Raw genomic sequence first — 14,662 nt, 5'->3', positions numbered from 1 at the left:
TTCCATACCAAGTAAAATACAAAAGCAATGCAAATTCTTTTAGAAAATTGAGTTTTTAATTCTTTTTTTTTAATATTAAAAAAATAAATTAAAAGCTAAAATCCAACCAATATGAATAAGATTAATTTATTTGGAGAATTCAAATTTAAACAAAAATATACTGCCACATGGAGTGATATTGAATTCAAAATTTGTGTTGTGTGTTTGTAGACACACATGGAGTATGTGTTACTGTCTGTGTGTGTGTGTATATATATATATATAAGGGATCAGATGCGAAACTTCTCTCAGGTGAAACTCATCACTTGAATATTTCAGCCTTTGATTGCAATTTTTAATCTGTGGTTGATTATGTTATAATTCGCACGTTCAGGGTATAAAAAAAATCAAAGCAAAGCCACGACATCTTTTCCACTACTCCCTGATGTCTTTGCATCTTCAACACATCAATTAATCACTCACAGGCGGGAAGAAGCTTAAGAGCTTAGGCATGAAGGAATTAGCAATGTGTGTACCATTTTTAAAGTTTTGCAAATTTATGCACTTTAAGGAGCAAAAAATCACGGCATTTTGACATTGCGTATTTATGGGGTTAATTAAATGATGAATGAGAAATTTTGGTTTTAGGGTAGCTTAGGACCATTTCGTATGTGTGTTGTTTTCCAAGTGAAGTTAATCCTCATTGTTTTTCACGTGACTAATTATGCTCACGGCATGCATTCAAAGTTTATCCCCATTTTATTGACTTTGCCGGCATATATATATAACATGCTGATATGGTGAGAACATGCTGGCATGTAAATTTGAAGTTAACTGATTTATTAATTTGAGTGCATTAATTATTGAGGTAGAGGGCAGAGTAGTAAAATCCATATATGAGTTTGTTGTAACAAACTCTTGGCGCCATGAATGTGTAATCTCTATATAATCTGTACTGCCATCCTCATCAATAAACTGAATCGATCACCATTTTACTTCTTCTCAATGCCATCTTCGACCATCACTCTCACCTAGCTCTCTGCTTCCAGTCACATCACTCCATACTCTCTGACACTTTTCTCTATCTTTTTCCATTTTCATCTCCGAAGCGCATGCAATCAGTAAGTACATATCAAGCTCCTCCATCGCTAGTTCGTTTCAAACTAATAATTTTCAACAAAAACTAACCATTGCATGGTGCTTAATTATGCATGCAGATAAGAGAAAAGGGATCCCGCCATCTCACATCTCTAAATCCATGCAAAGTCTGCAACAAAATCATCTCTAGACCTAACAGAGATGGCACCACAAATGGAGTAAGAGAGTAAATGGTTAAGGGAATCTTTGTAACTCTCCAAGGCTGCTTTTGGCGGATTTTCCATTCTATAAATACAGTCTGATCTGTATCCTATCTCCAATAACGAAACCATATTTGAAAACTTTCCTTCCAGAATTTTCTTTCTTCTATCTTCTTCCAAGTGTAGTCGCCTGCTGTTATCTTCTATTTTCTTTCTTCTATCTTCTTCCTACTAACAAACATATATATTCTTGCTATATATCTTCCCCGTTTGTAGCAAAGCATTCATCCATTGCATGTTGCATAGTGCTGCTGCTGCTGATGGACGCTGCTGATATCTCTGCTAACAAATGCCATATTGGATAATAAAGTTTGAAGCTTTAACACCCTTTCCCCTTTTAATAATAAGGTAAGCTTCCAAAGCTCTTTCCTTCATCTGGGTGAGCCTTCGCCTTTTGGATCGTCTTCTGCCCAATGCGGTACCCCCTGATTTTTGGTTCCCATTGGGTTTACCTTGTTCACAGGTCGACCCCATGGCAGCAAGAAAAAGCGATCTTGTGCTATACTCCGGTGATCTCTTTCTGCTGAGCACCACAAAGGAGGAAGAAGACTCTAGAAGGTTTCAGGGGCTCTTCTTGTTGTGCCCGTTATAACAGTCTGTTGAGTCCATTGTAACAAACTTGCCGCCATACATCTTCCGTCCATTCCCTCCTTCTTCATCTTTATAAATTATTTTTTTTTGAAAATATCTTTATAAATTATTGGGAGATGAAGTTAAGCATGAAGAAGGAGGAGGATAATTTAAAGGAGGAGGATAATTAAAAGGGCTCTAATGTAATTTGATATATCTGTTTGTTGTAACCGCCTCTGGCGCCATCCCCACTCCCATTCACCACCTTTATATAACTCTGTAAATCCCAATTGTAATGCAACAGATTTTTCTCCTTTCCTTCCATTCCATAAGTCATGTATTCTGCTTTCTCTCACTAACTGCCTTAGCCTGGCTCCATCATAAATGCTCTGATCTGTTTCCTTCTTCTTTCACCATAGCCACCCTCTCCCACCTGCTGATACCTCTGTTGGAGGATACATGCGTAAAGAAGAAAGGTGATAAGGGCACCAAAGTAAATTTAATTTCCCCCTTTTGTATATATAGTACTTACACGTTCATTTTCTTCATTTCAATTTGTAAACTTCGTTTCCCTTTCAATAACTGTTGGAGGAAGAAGGTGGTGATTGAAGGGCATTAGAGTCTTTCACCATATTTCCCTTCTATATATACCCCTGTAATACAATAGTTTTTCTTCATTCAATCTGTAAGCTTCCAAGTCCTGTATTGGTTCATTCTATATTCATTAATAAACAATTTTCTTCTTCTCTGCTATTGTTACTCTCACCAGTGAAGCTTCCAACAATAACATTCAGTTCTGCTTTCCTCTTCACCATAGTGCACAATCCAACAACCTCAAGGCTTTAGACCTCTCCCACCTGCTGATATCTCTGCTGATACCTCAAGGCTTCAGACGCAAACCAACGATTGCAGCTCCCTCTTATCGTACGGTTTCCAGACGCAAACCAACACAAAATTAACCTAGTGTATGTGAACCCTCGGCCATGATATATATTTCGGTAATATTAGGGCATATTTTTGTGATGGAAAATGCATGCATGTCGTTTATCGATATATATTTTGTTGTTATGGGTAATCAATCATTATTATTGTATTAAATTAAACATACATATATATAGGTGTTATCGATCTTACGTGGTACTAGTCAATTCCCCGCCATAAAGCTCTTTACCTCTGCAATTCAATGGCAATGGCAGCTCTCTCTTCTACTCCTCTTCCTCTCCTCAACAACCTGCGACGGCCTTTCCCCGCCGCACAAAATTCCTAGGCTCACCCCACTCTACGAGTCCATCCTACAACGCTCCTCTTCCAAAACCCAACTCCTTCCTCCTGATTTCAGAACTTTTTACTACACACAAACGTTGGACCACTTTGCACAGGCGCCACACTAGTGTCACACGAGTGCTGCACGGGCGCCACACCAGTGTCGCACGAGTGTGCCTGTGCGGAAAAGAGAATGTCCTGATATCGCTGCTGCTGATACCTCTGTTGGAGGATACATGCTTAAAGAAGAAAGGTGATAAGGGCACCAAAGTAAATTCAATTTCCCCCTTTTGTATATATAGTACTTACACGTTCATTTGAATATTTGAATATATATGGTCTAATATTGTAGGCAATTCCTAATATTTGAATATTTCGGATATTCAAATATGATATTACATATATCATATATGCATATAATGAATCCTTGAGCCTAGTGAGGGGTTGTCTTGTCCCTTAGCTTTGAAATAATAATAATAATATTAATATGATAAACCCATTACTTAAGCCACCTGATGTGCTAGTGTTTGTGTTGTATTTTTTAAAGAAAACAAAACTAACAAAAGAAGAGTGGAAAACTACATGTGTAATACAAAGCTGGCAGCAAGAAGGAAGAAACCATTCTTCTCCTTCTTCACTGTGCTTCTTCTCCATCCCCGCTGTATTCCCTTCTTTAATTCAAGCATCCACAGACTGCTCTCTTTCTGACCTTTGAGTTCTCACTCATAGAAAAACAATCCCCATCTCTTCTTCATCTGCAACACAATACCACGGGAGCCATCCTTTTTGTCACTCGTCTCCCTCTCCGGCGACTAACCTTGGGAACGTTCATGCTCTCAAGTCTCAATAATCCACGGATTGATATTGCTGTAACGATCCCTATATTTTTCACTTTTAGTATATTTTTCTCCGCCGTTCACTTGTTTTTTTTTTTTACGTATAGTAGTTTTCTACAACTTTTTTTGAAAATCAAACTTCCACATTAATTCCAGTTAGAACAAAACTTTCTGCTTGGTGATCTTCTAACTAATAATTTGGTTTGAGAGTATGTATACTGACATGATACATTAATCCAACACAAAATTAACCTAGTGTATGTGAACCCTCGGCCGTGATATATATTTCAGTAATATTAGGGCATATTTTTGTGATGGAAAATGCATGCATGTCGTTAATCGATATATATTTTGTTGTTATGGGTAATCAATNTTTCACCATATTTCCCTTCTATATATACCCCTGTAATACAATAGTTTTTCTTCATTCAATCTGTAAGCTTCCAAGTCCTGTATTGGTTCATTCTATATTCATTAATAAACAATTTTCTTCTTCTCTGCTATTGTTACTCTCACCAGTGAAGCTTCCAACAATAACATTCAGTTCTGCTTTCCTCTTCACCATAGTGCACAATCCAACAACCTCAAGGCTTTAGACCTCTCCCACCTGCTGATATCTCTGCTGATACCTCAAGGCTTCAGACGCAAACCAACGATTGCAGCTCCCTCTTATCGTACGGTTTCCAGACGCAAACCAACACAAAATTAACCTAGTGTATGTGAACCCTCGGCCATGATATATATTTCGGTAATATTAGGGCATATTTTTGTGATGGAAAATGCATGCATGTCGTTTATCGATATATATTTTGTTGTTATGGGTAATCAATCATTATTATTGTATTAAATTAAACATACATATATATAGGTGTTATCGATCTTACGTGGTACTAGTCAATTCCCCGCCATAAAGCTCTTTACCTCTGCAATTCAATGGCAATGGCAGCTCTCTCTTCTACTCCTCTTCCTCTCCTCAACAACCTGCGACGGCCTTTCCCCGCCGCACAAAATTCCTAGGCTCACCCCACTCTACGAGTCCATCCTACAACGCTCCTCTTCCAAAACCCAACTCCTTCCTCCTGATTTCAGAACTTTTTACTACACACAAACGTTGGACCACTTTGCACAGGCGCCACACTAGTGTCACACGAGTGCTGCACGGGCGCCACACCAGTGTCGCACGAGTGTGCCTGTGCGGAAAAGAGAATGTCCTGATATCGCTGCTGCTGATACCTCTGTTGGAGGATACATGCTTAAAGAAGAAAGGTGATAAGGGCACCAAAGTAAATTCAATTTCCCCCTTTTGTATATATAGTACTTACACGTTCATTTGAATATTTGAATATATATGGTCTAATATTGTAGGCAATTCCTAATATTTGAATATTTCGGATATTCAAATATGATATTACATATATCATATATGCATATAATGAATCCTTGAGCCTAGTGAGGGGTTGTCTTGTCCCTTAGCTTTGAAATAATAATAATAATATTAATATGATAAACCCATTACTTAAGCCACCTGATGTGCTAGTGTTTGTGTTGTATTTTTTAAAGAAAACAAAACTAACAAAAGAAGAGTGGAAAACTACATGTGTAATACAAAGCTGGCAGCAAGAAGGAAGAAACCATTCTTCTCCTTCTTCACTGTGCTTCTTCTCCATCCCCGCTGTATTCCCTTCTTTAATTCAAGCATCCACAGACTGCTCTCTTTCTGACCTTTGAGTTCTCACTCATAGAAAAACAATCCCCATCTCTTCTTCATCTGCAACACAATACCACGGGAGCCATCCTTTTTGTCACTCGTCTCCCTCTCCGGCGACTAACCTTGGGAACGTTCATGCTCTCAAGTCTCAATAATCCACGGATTGATATTGCTGTAACGATCCCTATATTTTTCACTTTTAGTATATTTTTCTCCGCCGTTCACTTGTTTTTTTTTTTTACGTATAGTAGTTTTCTACAACTTTTTTTGAAAATCAAACTTCCACATTAATTCCAGTTAGAACAAAACTTTCTGCTTGGTGATCTTCTAACTAATAATTTGGTTTGAGAGTATGTATACTGACATGATACATTAATCCAACACAAAATTAACCTAGTGTATGTGAACCCTCGGCCGTGATATATATTTCAGTAATATTAGGGCATATTTTTGTGATGGAAAATGCATGCATGTCGTTAATCGATATATGATTGATTACCCATAACAACAAATATATATCGATTAACGACATGCATGCATTTTCCATCACAAAAATATGCCCTAATATTACTGAAATATATATCACGGCCGAGGGTTCACATACACTAGGTTAATTTTGTGTTGGATTAATGTATCATGTCAGTATACATACTCTCAAACCAAATTATTAGTTAGAAGATCACCAAGCAGAAAGTTTTGTTCTAACTGGAATTAATGTGGAAGTTTGATTTTCAAAAAAAGTTGTAGAAAACTACTATACGTAAAAAAAAAAAACAAGTGAACGGCGGAGAAAAATATACTAAAAGTGAAAAATATAGGGATCGTTACAGCAATATCAATCCGTGGATTATTGAGACTTGAGAGCATGAACGTTCCCAAGGTTAGTCGCCGGAGAGGGAGACGAGTGACAAAAAGGATGGCTCCCGTGGTATTGTGTTGCAGATGAAGAAGAGATGGGGATTGTTTTTCTATGAGTGAGAACTCAAAGGTCAGAAAGAGAGCAGTCTGTGGATGCTTGAATTAAAGAAGGGAATACAGCGGGGATGGAGAAGAAGCACAGTGAAGAAGGAGAAGAATGGTTTCTTCCTTCTTGCTGCCAGCTTTGTATTACACATGTAGTTTTCCACTCTTCTTTNTTATTATTGTATTAAATTAAACATACATATATATAGGTGTTATCGATCTTTATTACGCCGTCAATTCCACGCCATGAAGCTCTTTACCTCTGCAATTCAATGGCAATGGCTGCTCCTTCTTCAACTTATCTTCCTCTCCTCGACAACCTGCGGCAGCCTGCCGCACGAAATTCCTAGGCTCACCCCATTCTACGAGCCCATCCTACAACACTCATCTTCCAAAACGCAACTCCTTCCTCCTGATTTCAGAACTTTTTACTACACACAAACGGTGGACCACTTCAATTACGCACCTCAAAGTTATGCCACCTTTCAACAGAGATACATAGTGAACTCCAAATACTGGGGTGGCGCCCAATTCAACTCCCCTATCTTCGCATGGCTAGGCGCCGAAGCTCCCATTGACATTAATCCCACACTCATTGGATTTCTCACTGAAAATGCCCCTCGTTTTAAGGCCCTTCTCGTCTACATAGAGGTAATAATTGAAGAATGAATATGTTCAGTTTCAATTAAAATTTTGAGCTCACTATTATCTACATTTTATCTAGTAATCGTGCAGCATAGGTTTTACGGAGAATCGATACCGTTTGGGGACATCGAAGAAGGGGTAATAAACGATACAATTCGTGGGTATTTCAATTCAGCGCAAGCCCTGGCGGATTATGCACAGGTGCTTTTATATATAAAGAACACTTTATCAGCCCATGATTCTCCGATAATTGTTATTGGAGGATCATACGGAGGAAGTAAATATGAGATTATAATATATATATTTTTATTTTTATTTTTTTTGGTTCTAGCTAGAGTTAATTTGGTGGTTTTGGCAACAAATAAATTAAAGTTTGAATTTTGTATTATTTCATGAAGTGCTTGCTTGGTGGTTTCGGTTGAAGTAACCACACATTGCTCTTGGTGCTTTAGCTTCATCTGCCCCTATTTTATATTTTGATAATATTACCCCTGAAGATAGATATTATTCCATAGTCACCAAAGACTTTAGGGTAAGCACTCAAACTTTTCGTCCTATCCTATAATATGTTGATTTTTGCAAGCTTGAATTTTATGAATGTTGATTGCAGGAAGTTAGTGACACCTGCTATCAAACAATAAAGCAATCATGGTCGATTATTGACACAATTGCTTCCCAGCCAAATGGCCTCTCCATTCTTAGTCGCAAGTTTAATTTTTGTTAGTAAGTTATGAGAACCTCGATTAAAAGAGTGTTAGACAAAAATCTAACTGTGGATATGATGTATATGTTTTGAATTATATATACAAAGTATGCGTCTATATATATATATGTGTGTGTGTGTGTGTGTGTGTTGCATTAGTACACTGAGTTTGTGCAAATTTCCCATCTAGCTTTTAATACCCTTCAATTTGTTTGTTTAAAGCTTTTACCATGTGGGCGTTGATGTTCAGGGATTTAAACTCGGCGTTGGAGCTAAAGAATTACTTGGATAGGATGTATTGTGCGGCCGCTCAATATGACACGCCGGCGGAACAACCAGTGAGGGTGGTGTGCGGCGGCATAGATGGCGCGCCCAAAGGGGCTAATATTCTTGACCAGATACAAGCTGGTGTTGTCGCCATAAAAGAGAATAAACCCTGCTATACTGTTTCAGCCATAGAAGGGAATCAATCTTTCTATACTGTTTCGGCCGGAGGGGATGATGGGTGGAGTTGGCAAGTAAGCTGTCTGCCTCTCATACACCTTAATATATTATATATTTGTTTTTAAAATATTATATATACTTTTAATTAATCTGTAATTAAATATCATGGTTCTAAAAATTTCGCATAGGTGTTGAGGGACAACCTAAATTATCACTGTAATCGAAATTCTACACGGCTTAGGCGCCAAACTAAACCACATAGTCAGTTGATTAGCTATTGTTCCATCTTTTTAAATGAGTTATTCCATAAATTGTGTGATACATCAATATGTTCTTTATACAATTTACAATTTTGGTGTGTAGACTTGTAGTGAACTGGTGTTTCCCATAGCGAAAGGAAATGACTCCATGTTCGATCCAGCTCTTTTCAATCTAGAGCAATATTCCCAGTTCTGCATTAGTGCTTTCGGTGTTCCCCTCGACCACATTGGGTCACAACATATTTCGGAGGACAAGTATGTTCTTCGACTTTTTTTTTTCTTTTTCTTTTTGGCATAGTTGCATACTTGCATTGGAATATAAGCAACATCGAAATTTCTTCATGTATGTATATGAGCTAGCTACCTTTAATTTATATTATTATATGACAACTTAAAATTGCAGGATATTAAATTAGTTCTTCAAAATTTTGGGAGCAACATAATATTTTCGAACGGAGGGAGAGACCCGTATAGCCGTGCGGGGTAATCTAAAGTCTCACACTAATCTTTTTAATTTATAAACAAGAGTTCATTCTACCGGAGTATTTTGTATTTGGTGACAATTTCAAATTTATTCCTACACTATATATAGTTTTTGTCATTTAATATTCTAGACTATTATTTTTTTTAGACACTTTTAGTCTTATCATGACTTTTCCTATTAACTCTTTTAGTCTTTTTAGTCCAAAAAATAATAATCCGAGATGTTGAAGGGCAAAAAAAGAGTCTTGTACTAAATTTGGAATTGTCACAAAAGGCAATGGACATCTAGTGGAATTAACTCTTTAAAAAACAAATTATAGCGTCCCTATTTTATGTTATTCTATTTGCTTAGCTTCCTTGTCTTTATGGATTGACAGAGTTTTGGAAGACATATCGGATACTATCCTTGCGGTTTATACCCAAAATGGTATGTTCATCAATATGTATATACATATTGTGGATCAGCATTTATCGCTTTCGTACTGAATATATATATGTATATATGTATTCTTGTACTAATAAATACTATCAAAATATATATAATTTGACAATTTTTGTAGGCTCTCATTGTTTGGACATACTTGGGGAAAGAGCTACGGATCCAGCATGGTTAACCAACCAACGAAAGAAGGAGGTTAAAATAATACAAGGTTGGATAACCAAGTATTATGCTAACCTTCGAGCCATCAAGAACAAGGCCGTCCCAATAAAAATTGGAGCCTTAATTTGGACCGTTGTAATATTCGTAACGCTGGGAATGTGCCTTTGATTCACCTAAAGAACAGAGCCTTCTACTCCCATATATGGTTCACCTAAAGGAGGAAATTTCTTCTATTTCATGGATGGGGAAAATTAGTAAACAAAATCCAGGCCAGAAGCTTATTATTGTGAAAACACGTACGTACTGCATCATTATCTGGACGGGGGCCTAAAAAATTGCCAATCAGATCAGGAGGCATGTAAAGCATGAAATTAAACTACTTGAATTGGGGATTCTTCTTCTTTTGCAAACAATCCTTCAAATGATATATATAAGGGCATATTAGATCGCATGTTACATATATATGCGCGATGTATGAGGACTATTGTTAGTTGTATTGTAGACTAAAGGTCTCACCATATATAGTTTTGTTAGTTACTACTATATATACTTGACTTTGACATATTTATGAATTGAAGCATGGTTGTAGAAATTATGCCTAATCTGTTATCAGTTATCATGATGATTTAGATTAAAGCAAGGAAAGCATAGATTAAAATGCTGCCTGCAAACCTAAGCTAATTAATTTTGTGGCTGAAGCTATACTACTAATTGTGCCTTAATGACATATATATATTGATTGGCATGTGGAGGAATCATTCATAATTTCTTATATATATATGCATGTATCCTGCCGGCCTTTTGTATTTGACAATATAATTAATTTTCTTGTTTTATAAATTTCTGTGAATATGAGTGAGTTTAATATAGCAGTTGGTTGTAGGCCNGGAGGAATCATTCATAATTTCTTATATATATATGCATGTATCCTGCCGGCCTTTTGTATTTGACAATATAATTAATTTTCTTGTTTTATAAATTTCTGTGAATATGAGTGAGTTTAATATACTTGTTTTATAAATTTCTGTGAATATGAGTGAGTTTAATATAGCAGTTTTATAAATTTCTGTGAATATGAGTGAGTTTAATATAGCAGTTGGTTGTAGGCCAGGCCAATTTAGTGAGTTTAATATAGCAGTTGGTTGTAGGCCAGGCCAATTTGTAAGAGCAGAAGGGTTCATCCTAGCTAGCTAGCTAGGTACTCTAAAACATCTGCTTTAATTTTAAGGAGCAAAAGATCATGATATGAGGTGCTTGAATTGCTTTTAGAAATGAAATGCTTTTATATGTGATAAAGCAAGATATGGTGTTGTATTTGGAAATCAGAAACCCATCTCGATCTCTTCTCGTGTCATGAAGAGTGTTATTGAGATAATGCATTTTAGGAAGGTATTCAATTCGGTCTGAGTTGTGTTATCTTCTTGCTTGTTTGGTGAGTCTAGCTCCACAGTGGTGTTTTAGGAAGCTAAGGATGAGGGGCCTTCCGCCGTTTTGCAGTTTTACAGCAAATTAAAGCTGAGAGAATAGGAAAAATGCCGGAGTTTGGATTGGGTAAGTATCTAAGGCTGATTTGTTATATTTTCAGGCGATTTTGTTGAATTTTCCGAGATACTGTAATGGTTTGACGGGAGATTCTTAGTTTTGCTTTAATTTGTCTTAAGATTTCATTTTGGTTTGCCGGCTGTAAGAAGGAAATTTTTTCTCCATCTTCACCTGCAGCAATGGCCTTTTATAATTTCTCACTTGTGTGAGACCGTCTCACGGATCCTTATTCGTGAGACGGATCGGGTCGGGTCAAAGCACCATGCAAATGTCATACTTATATGTGCAAATCTCACACTTATATGCTCAAATATAACACTAATCAAAAATACAATTTTTGTTACTTATAAGAGAAAAAGTAATACATTTTTCATAATATGTAATGTTGACAAGTATCTCTCACTTATAAGGGCAAATATAATACTTTTGAGGAAAAATGTAATACTTTTAAATCGAAATGTAAAAGTATTGTATTTTCCCTTAAAAGTATTACATTTACCCTAATAAGTAACAAAAATTTTATTTTCTGATTAGTATTACATTTGAGCATATAAGTATGTCATTTGTGCATATAAGTGTTACATTTATATCTTGACCCGACCCGTCCCGTCCCGTCTCATGGTGAGACGGTCTCACACAAGTTTTTGCCTTTTATATATATACTAGTTTTATACGCGCATTGCGCGAATGGGTTAATGCCCAATTTTATATTTAAATAAATAATTTAAAGTATATCCATGCAAGATTATATAGGAGAAATTTATACATGGGTAATTGAATGTTGAATTTTTTTTAATTTAAATATCTAACTCAAAGTATATGAATCCAAGATAATATAGAAAATTCATTATAATTATTACTAAAATAAATGTTTGCAATCTTGTAAAATCGATAGTCTAAATATTTGGTCTAAAAATGATAGTCTAAATAAATACTACTTTTAGTTTGAATTTTTCTAAGTGTTCTTAATTCTCTTTTGAGTAACATTGTCATTGTCTTCGTCTTTACTATTTGTTCTCTTTCTTTTTGTTGGTAGTGTGTTATTTGCAATTCGGTTATTGTTGGTAGCATATGCAATGATATTATGATATAGGAGTTATGGATTTTCCTTTAGGTGTTCTGTTTGGGACTCATTTGGTTCAACTATTATTGTTGAATGAGTTATTGTGGATAAAGAAATCTCTAGTTTAAGAAAAAAGATTAAATAAATTAATAAAAATTTGAAAATTTAAAATATTATGTATTCTAAAGATATTAAAAGGTAGTTTGTCGATTCAATTTGCTGGGTAATGGGTTATTTAGTACTTTCATTGTTAACAAATCCCCCAAGTAGTTAATATGATTGGTTTCAAACTATTCTTTTTTATTTTTTTTCATGATATTAAAGAAATACATATGTATCATTTTTTGGTTTAACTACTAATTTATTTAATTCAATAAGAGTAAAATAGAGTGATTCCACTTCAATTTGTTGGGTTATTTGAGTACTCTCTTTGTCAACCAATCCCCAAGTAGTTAATATAATTAGCTTCAAATTATTTTAAAAAAAAATTTGTACTATAACTTTGATATTTAATTATAAGATATTGTAAAAATAAGATAATGGACAATGTAATGAATATCAATTGATAAATTTGAATGTAAAGAATCTTTGCATGAGAGAAAATAAAGACAATATAACTAATGAAATTATTTCTCTTATTTAATTTAATTTTTTGATAATGAATAATTTTTTCAAATAAAGGTATTGTAGACACATAATTTTAAATTAAAGAAATATATATGTATCATTTTTTGTTGTAGCTACTAATTTATTTAATTTAATAAGAGTAAAATAGAGTGAGAAACTTAATTATGTCAAATTTTATTGAGATGAGGTTCGAACCTAAGACCTTTCTTATAGAAATTAATGGATAAGTTAAAAGTTAACGGAATATTAACGGAGAAGAGAATATTTAACGGAAAACTTAACGGATAATCATAAAAGTAAGGTTAAATTAGGTAATCTCTATTAATAATATTAATCTGAATGATCTTAACCATCTATTTGGTTAAATAATTCATCTGAACCATCCATTTGATTAAATAATTTGACCGCCATTTTTTCTATCCATTTTAGGCCTAACTCTCTTTGGCTCTTATTAGCATAGTAGATACTATCAAATAATGTACCTTCAGTACAAAAATAATGTACTTTTAATATATTAAAAATATATCTTAAATTAATGGTCCACACAACTATATAAATCATGGTCCACACAACTATATAAATCATGGTCCACACAATAATTTACCCATAAATATATAATTTTTGTTTTACAATTGGGCCCCTAATTGCAAAAAAAAAAATAAAAAAAAAATTATATATGCATATACTATATAGCTGCCTGCTGTATAGTATATGTAAATATATACTCCGTTTGTTTGTTCTATAATTGGGGCCCTGTGCAAACAATTGGGCCGGCATCCAAACTTTTTAAAAATCAATATTGATGGCTCTTGACTACGGAAAGCGGCAAATTATGCTGTGGACCCAAGTCCACCTTGCAAGGTGGATCTGGGTCCAAAACTACGTCGTTTTTGTCTTTTTTTTTTTTTAAAAAAAAAAATTAGTAAACATATTGCTGAATATAGAGTTGTCAAAAATGTGTGAATGTAGAGGTTTCAAAGTATGAATGTAGAGTATAGAAATCGTGAATGTAGATTTATGATTGTGTGAATGTAGAGTTGCCCAGAAATGTGTGAATGTGGAGGTTTCAAATTGTGAATATGGAGTATAGAAATCGTGAATGTAGATTTATGCATGTGTGAATCTGTAATAGAGTTAAGAAGTTCTAGCAACTTGTAGCCCTGTAATGTGTGAATGTGGAGTTCTCAAGTTGTGAATATGGAGTATAGGACCTGTGAATATAGAGTTTTGAATGTGTGAATGCATAACAGTGGTAATATAGTTACTAAACATATAATCCTGTAATGTGTGAATGTGAAGTTTACAAAGTGTGAATGTAAAGTATCATATAATCCTGTAATATGTGAATGTGGAGTTTACAAAGTATGAATGTAGAGTATAGTGTATGTGAATGTAAAGTATAGTGTATGTGAATATAGACACAGGTCCTGGGTCCACGGCATAACAACCCACAGAAAGCAACCACTAGCTAGGGTCTTATTAGGTGTGAATTAGTCATATTTTATAGAGATTAAATGAAATATCTTAATATAACGTAAATATTGAACATTAGGTGTAACCTGACATCATAATATAAACCCATAAAATCTCAGTCTTCAATTATATTCCTTAATTTCC

General features: G+C 34.9%; 1 pseudogene; it reads left to right on the top strand.

Annotated features, from left to right (window-relative positions):
• The first annotated feature begins 6,923 nt into the window (after positions 1–6,923).
• Positions 6,924–9,981, top strand: LOC116024235 (annotated as a pseudogene).
• Positions 9,982–14,662: the final 4,681 nt, after the last annotated feature.

This window comes from Ipomoea triloba, chromosome 7 (genome assembly GCF_003576645.1).
Source record: "Ipomoea triloba cultivar NCNSP0323 chromosome 7, ASM357664v1".
Lineage (NCBI taxonomy): Eukaryota > Viridiplantae > Streptophyta > Magnoliopsida > Solanales > Convolvulaceae > Ipomoea > Ipomoea triloba.
This window is presented reverse-complemented; position numbering and strand designations above follow the sequence as displayed.